The 7,814-nt window shown below is 33.2% G+C and overlaps 2 long non-coding RNA genes across 2 annotated transcripts; both read right to left on the bottom strand.

The window, feature by feature from the left end:
- Window positions 1-253: 253 nt before the first annotated feature.
- Window positions 254-2,929, bottom strand: LOC118752570. The gene is made up of 4 exons (XR_004994708.1): window positions 2,474-2,929; window positions 2,384-2,418; window positions 2,209-2,321; window positions 254-283 (listed from the first exon to the last, which is right to left on the bottom strand). It is a non-coding gene; the product is annotated as an uncharacterized LOC118752570 (long non-coding RNA).
- A 1,254-nt stretch (window positions 2,930-4,183) lies between these two features.
- On the bottom strand, window positions 4,184-4,750 carry LOC118752569. The gene is made up of 3 exons (XR_004994707.1): window positions 4,472-4,750; window positions 4,316-4,404; window positions 4,184-4,259 (listed from the first exon to the last, which is right to left on the bottom strand). It is a non-coding gene; the product is annotated as an uncharacterized LOC118752569 (long non-coding RNA).
- Between the last annotated feature and the right edge of the window lie 3,064 nt (window positions 4,751-7,814).

The raw sequence follows: 7,814 nt of genomic DNA, 5'->3' as shown, positions 1-7,814 counted from the left end.
TACATTATAATCAAATAAAATTGTTAAATTCGTATTCTTACTTTAAAAATTTTCGCAGTGACATTTCTTCACAGTATGTATACTGTCATCAAAACCATGATCATGATTCAATAATAGAAAGGTTTTGTAATAAACAAACAGTCTTCTCGCTCCCACACATAAAATCGGCTCCTATACTTGTGCAGAATGTTGCTTACTCTACAGTTTCTAGTGATATTAGTAGTAAAACCAAAAATTCTTCATACTAAATATTCGTTGGCATCACCTTCGTTTGCGTAATTTTCTAGAACAAGTGTAGAATAGTGACCGTTTAGCTATAAAATAACCAAAAATGCCGATTGATAGAACTTTTTATGCTGATTTCAACGACACCATTTGGCGCAGGTTTAAGAGGTTTATTTGCTTTGTTTATTTGTATTTTTTATTACCACTAAATTGTTGAAACCCAAAAGTAGATCATGATAAAATATGTAATATCGAATTAAAGATAATAACTTGTACTTTCCTAATAATATAAATTTCTTTACCATTAATTAGGCAGTTTTTTTTTTAAAAAAGATTATTTCATGAAAAAATAACATTTGTTTGTTTTTTAGTGGTTTTGGTTTAAAAATACAAAAAGCTATAAATTATGTACATCAGCTGAAAGACAAATTAATTATCTTTATGATGGCGTCATTAGTTTTTTTTATCGGTTATACAGTTCATAAGATATTAATATTTAAAAAATCTAAAAACTGAACTTTAACCTTCTAGAACGTCTTCATCTTTTACTTGCGCCAAATAATTTTGGCATGGTTGAAATGAGCATAAAAGGTTCTATTGATCTGCAGTTTTCGTTTTTCCATAGCTGAATGGTCGGTTCCAGGAAATGATGAATAACTTAAATAAAAAATGCACATATTTATGTATTGTTTAGTATTTCCATTAAAACACCAAATATATTGCAAATTCGCATAGAATAAATAATACACATTTTACTTCTAATTGTATACTTTGCGTACTTTTTGTAGTACTTTTCTACTACCGTTTTCGTAAAAGGCGATCACATTCTTACCCGTTCTCCTACTTCCAAAATACAAATCTAGATAAAGGAGTGTCAAATTTTAGCTGTCACAAATTACATGGTCATGGTCATGATTCAATAATACAAGGTTGGATAAATTTTGACATTTGTGCAATCGACTGCCTTGTAAGGTTGCATTTGAGAAGGAAAGAGAAGGGGGGTAACCATTTTATCCCCTTTTGTGAAAAGGTAGTAGGAAAAGTAGTGCACTTGTAGAGTAGCCATATATGTAGTACTTCTATATTGCTAGTACAATATGATCGCAATGAGTTCTAAATTCGAAATCAAAGAAAGACAACCTATGAAAATTTTTGTGATTGTAGAAGTATACGTGTGTATTTGTAAACTACTACATAGAATGAAGTGCCATGTCATAACAGCGGCGGTTCAGGGAATCCACAAACAAACATAAATTTGACGGTCTCATGTTTCCTTCAACCGCATGTATATCGAGACCCAGCCGCGAAAATCGAACTTTTTTCCAAATTTAATTTTTGACGCATAAATGCTCTTAGAGCACCTGCATCAAAAAGTACATTAAAAAAAATATATACATTATCTACGCGGTTAGGGCTCGATATGTCGACTTTCTCCAATGCTCTTTGTTATTTAGAAATCTGAAAAATTGGAAGATAGAAGATCTTTTCCTAACCAAGACAAAACTTATTATTATGGTATTTTATATTTATGTTGGCCGAATCCAATAAAGCACGCTATTCGACTCCATTCTATGCTAATTGACGCCAATTGGAAATACCACCTAATGCCAAGTCCATGCCAAGTCCTTCTCTAACAGGTATTTTTATCCTCTGCCACCCCCAGCGGCCACAGAGCTTCTCATAGATTTACAAAATTTTTTTTTGATAATTTTTCATATGAGTTGTTTTCAAATAAGAATTTGTGAAAACGCTCCTGAATTTTGAAAAGTAAAATTGTCATTTTGAGTACATTCTCTTATCGGATCTCTCTTTCTTTTTTCAATATTTCGGCACTCTGATGTTGGGGAATATACTTTGAATGTACTAGCAATATAGAAGTATTACATATATGAGAGTAGCCAAAGGCTGGCATTCCATTGCAGTTTATACTTTTATTGCTTACTGGAGAAACCGTTTTTTTAGTATTTAATCAATAAAACTCACCGAACAATATAGCTGCAATATTCCATTATTGGTGCCCTTTAAGGTGATGACTTTGGTGCTGATGGCTTCAAAGGTGCCTTTGGCGTCCAAGGTGCTGATGGTGAATGCCAAATCTGTAAACAAACAAAAAATGTCAATACAAATTTATAAACATATGAAAAATCTCAATATATACCTTTAGAGCGACTTAGTCAGCTGATGTTTTGCAATCTGAAAGAAAAGATTACATTATAATCAAATAAAATTGTTAAATACGTATTCTTACCTTCCAAATTTTCGCAGTGACATTTCTTCACAGTATGTATACTGTCATCAAAACCTTGATTCAATAATAAGAGGTTGGATAAATTTTGACATTTGTGCAATCGACTGCCTTGTAAGGTTGCATTTGAGAAGAAAAGAGAAGGCGTGTAACCATTTTATCCCCTTTTGTGAAAAGGTATTTGGAAAAGTAGTCTGGTAGTGCTGAAACATGATTCAAAAATACAAGGTTGGATAAATATTGACATTTGTGTCAATCGAATACCTTGTAAGGTTGTATTTGAGAAGGAAAGAGAAGGCGGGTAACCATTTTATCCGCTTTTGTGAAAAGGTAGTAGGAAAAGTAGTCTGGTAGTGCTGAAATGCGTTTTTTGTATAAAAATTGAATTAAATATAAAAAGCTGATTCTTCTGATCTACACAATTGATAATGAATTAACTTTTTATGGTATATTAAACATGTTTATTCACATAAAATTCAGACCAAAGAAAAATCTTTTCGGCAAATTTTCCCAATTATTTAAAATAAACCATGGTTTCATTAAAATTCCAGTATATATTAAACAAAATTAATGGAATTCAGCCAAATCCTTAATTCAAAGGGACTACAGCACACACCGTCTTCAAAAGAGTCACTACTCAAAATTTCGGCTGGAGCAAATTTCTGTTATAGTTTGTAAAAAAACCTAAGGTAAATTCGCCCTGGTACATATGATTATCTTGTGCTAAGAAATAGTTTTTCGCATTTTCTGACAGACGTATTATTTTGAGTTTTGGTTTTTGAAGACGGTGTGCATTATAAAGAAATATGGGTGTTTCCATCGGAAGGTCCACCACGACAAAAAAAAAATAAAAGTCTTATATCTAACGTATTTACGGGCCGATTTGTCTGCTTTTTAAAATATATACTGACTATTTAAGTAGAATCATGTCTGCGTAAAATGGTCTTCCTAGGTGGCGCCAAGGTCGAGGTATTTCGAAAAACCCTATTTATGGTCCGATTTGGTTCGAATTTGGCGTATGTAGTTGAAACATAATAAATCATAGATTTCCAAAAAATTTACCCTGAATTTGCGCTAAAGTCAAAATATAAACTATATTCGACATAAAATACATGTTTTATTCTCATTTTCGTTGTTAGTGTTTCCGACAGGGTAGGAGTGTGATGTAATGTGGAACGATTTTCCGTCATCCCTTGTCAAATTTGGTTTGGAGACAAACCGGTTTCGGCGTTGTGCCATCTTCAGGGAAAATCGTTCCACATTACATGTTTTATTTGCGTTAAAAATTCATTTAAAAGTAATATTAACAAAAATATAACGATGGAAATTTGTGTCACGTGACGCCACGCCACGTGACGTTTCAGACGCGATTTTGTAAGAAATGAAAAAATCAACTTCCATTTTTTGTCACGTAACGAGACTCTCTTTAAATGCTTATATTTCAGGACCAAGCAGTTCGATTGTTTTAATTTTTTGGTTAAATATAGAGCTAATTATGTGCTATACAATGGCCCAAAAAAGTTAAAGAAAACAAATGGTATTCTTTTTTTGTATCACATTGAAACGTACGACTGTCACGTATGCGACGTATGGAAATACCCATATACAAATAGTAAAGATGCAATTGATATAATTTATATAAATTAATCTTTTAATAATTATTATAATTAATTATTATATTATATTATATATATATATATATATATTATAATTGTTGCATTTAAAAATTACATGTTCAATATCTTAAATTGAATTACATTTGGTGGACGGGCGCACAAATGATCTTGACCTGCACAAGAAAAAATCTTTATTAAAATTTGCACTTTTATGGGGTGGTATACTAACTTGTAAGTATGCAAATTCTCCACTTGACCAAACCAAAGCTGCAGTGGTGAAAATACGCTCACCAGCGAACGTCGGACATACAAATGATCCTGACCAGCACATGAACAATTTTTTATTAATATTTGCACTTTCACTTTTATGGGGTGGTATACTAACTTGTAAGTATGCAAAGGCTGCACTCAACCAAACCAAAGGTTGCAGTGGAGAAAATAACTGCACCAGCGAACGTGAACGGCCACACAAAGTGATCCTGACTGCACAAGAAAAAACTTTATTGATATTTACACTTCACCAAACAAATCGCTGCAGCTGTAATTCCCAGTGGACTGCACCAGCAAAACGTGGACGGACACACAGAGATCCCAGCACGTCAAACTTACTTGCAACGGCTGCACTTACTGTAAAACGCAGGTTATTGAATAAAAATTTTGAATAACTCCCATACTCTGTAAAGAAATATGTAAATAATTGTTTTAATTCAAAATAGTTCCATTATTTTTTTGATTTTTTTGGATGCTTACTTGAACTTGCGCAATAAGAAAATCAATTTCGATGAAACAATCGATGAAAATATCGGCAGTGTTGCCTGTTGAACTTTTTATACGAAGACAAGACTTCTCCTTGTATTTTAGTAGTAGTTTCCATAAATCAAAAAAGAGATCAACACAAGCTAAGGCAGAATGCGGGAGCGAGACAACTGCCTGGTTATCCAACCTTGTATTATTGAATCGTGATCAAAACTCCGATGTTTCTAGCTTGCTCGCTTTAACACATAGAATTCTTATTGTAGTACGCATTATTACCGGGTACGCAGCTCTAACAAAGGGATTTTTTTTTTACCGTTCGAACAAAAGATTTGGAAGTGTGTGGGTGAGATGACTAAAAAGTTGTGAATGTGTTTGTAAATCGTTCGAATTTCAAGGGAAAGTGTCTCTGTCTTTGATTTTCGAAGTAAATTGAACAATTCGGTCACGTCTTGGTTAATTTGAGTAAAAGACACAAGACAAAATTGAAAAGAATCACAGAATTATGAAAAAGTGGTTTGTGTTTGGATGTTTTCGGAAATAATATGAAATTCACGCCAAACGACACTAACCGCGGTTGCTGAAAAATGTGTTGTCTTTATAATTGTCTGGATGCCTACTTTACACAACAATTTGACAAGTAAGACATATTCTCAATCGTCTTGTCTCAAATTGTCTTATGTAAACGAGTCAGAATTTCTGAAACGGGCCACTTCGATTATGTGATATTATATTTCCAGTGGTATTTTTTCATAGCTATTGACAATGCAAACAAATGTCTAACTTTGATTTTACAAACAAAAATATTTTTTCTTATATAGGGCGATTCCGCCGTCACGGGTTGGACATTTGTACATAAACAATTTTTTATTTGTTTAAATTTAAGTATAAAGTACTCAACAATTCTACATTTTGATAAAGCTACACCTAATTGACTAAACTTTTACGCAAACGTCAAAGCTGTGCTGTTTTGTGCTCTGTTTAAATTTTGTGTTTTATAAAGCTGTTTACGCTTAATAAAGTAAAAAATTAAAAAAAGTGTGACTAAACGTCTGGTGCACAATTTAAAGATAAGCAAAATATCAAAATTTCCTGTAAATTTGATTAATTTAACTTGATATTCTTAATTGCATGTGTCGAGTGTTTTGTTTCATATAATATATTGTTATTGTACAATTGTTTTTGTTTGTGCACATTAATTTTGCTCTTTTTGTCATTTGTGCTGGTTCATCTTTGTCACAGCTGTTTGCGTTGTGTTTATTAGGTGGCAAATATACAGTGTATTTAAGACTGTTCGCTACATAGCTTTCAAACCGATATTTACCAGTTGATTGGTTCTCTGATTGATACATCGTTTTCAAAACTGTTTTGCTTTATTGCTTCTAAAACCTATAAATAAATATCATTTTAAACATGTCGTGTATTTACTCCAATTGCCACGTTAAAAGAGACTCCTATGTGTCATGCTCGCTCTGCGATGGGATTGCCCATATAAAATGTGCTGGTTTCAGCGGTAGGGTGTTAGACACTATTAATGAGGGAAAGGGTCTTGTCAAAAATGTAGATCAACCGATGTAGATTTATTTAAATTCTTTAGGCAGTTCAGAAATGGTTTTTCTGAGATCGTGAAAAATCTGTCGGTTCTTATTGAGAAATTTAAGCATTACGAAAAAATGTTTAAGTCTTTCACATGTCTCGACAACCCTCCACACTCTGAGGATAGCCGAGAAAATAAAGGTAGGTGTGTTATTAGTCCACTTAAAAAGATAGTCACTGAATCTAGTCAGCAAAATCCTCCATCCCAGTCCTTGGAACTTACTAATCTTTCTTCTCCATGCCCTCAGGCATTGGAAACTCCGCTATCTAAAGCCATATCACCTAGGTCTACATCTAAAAATAATAACGTCAATCAAACCGTTGATTTAACAGTGTTCCCATCAACAACTGAAGCTGCACTGTCTAACTTAGTTCCTCCAAATAATTCGGAGCCCCGCACATCAGATATCATTACCAAAAAGTTGGTTGTGATTCCTCCGAGAAGATCAAACTTTGTCTCTAGATTGGCTAAAGGTATTTCTTCGGATGATATAAAGTCATACATATCGACTTAAATTACGACTAAAGGTGTATTTATTCGTAAATTCAATTTTAAATACGATCGCGATATTTCGTCTTTTAAAATTGATGTAGCTGCCGAAGATTTTGATTCACTACTAAGTAGTTCATTTTGGTCGACCGGAGCGTTTGTTCGCGAGTTTGAGTATAAACCTAATAAAAGTAATAACAACGTAGCTAAAATTTCTAATCTTAATTCGGATTCAAAAAACTAACTCGCAAGTCTAATTTAAGTATTTACTATCAAACGTTAGAGGTTTGAATACCAAATTAACTGACTTATATTTAAAAGGTTTTGGCTGCAATTATAATGTTATTTCCTTGACCGAAACATGACTCAAACCTCATATTTTTAATTCCCAAATTCTTCCAAATGAATATCAAATATTCAGGAGTGCGTTCTTTTTGCGGTGCATTCATCGATACCATCCAACGAAGTTAGTGTTCCTGTCATTGACTATACCGAATTTAAATATATACGTGTAAAGGCTGGAAAGAGTTATATTTATTTAGCTCTTTGCTACATCCCTCCTAATTATGCCGTAGCAGTATATATGCAGCTAGTTTATTTACTTGAGACCGTAAATGCAATGCTTACGGCATCCGATTCTATGATTGTTTTGGGTGATTTAAATCTGCCACACATTTCATGGAACATCATTGACACCGATGTTGTACCAGTTTCATCTAGAGATAGTTACAATGTATTTCTGAAGGAAATGGCTGAACTTTGCCCCAAACAAATAAATATATGTCGTTTACGTTGATGATGTTCCGAAGGCCTCTATTAATCGGTGCGATCTCCTAGTTTTGCCAGAGGATGCATACCATCCCGCTCTTGAGTAATACATAATAATAAG

Source organism: Rhagoletis pomonella, unplaced genomic scaffold, assembly GCF_013731165.1.
Source record: "Rhagoletis pomonella isolate Grant_MI unplaced genomic scaffold, Rhpom_1.0 Rhpom_scaffold_01660, whole genome shotgun sequence".
In the NCBI taxonomy this organism is placed as follows: domain Eukaryota; kingdom Metazoa; phylum Arthropoda; class Insecta; order Diptera; family Tephritidae; genus Rhagoletis; species Rhagoletis pomonella.
This window is presented reverse-complemented; position numbering and strand designations above follow the sequence as displayed.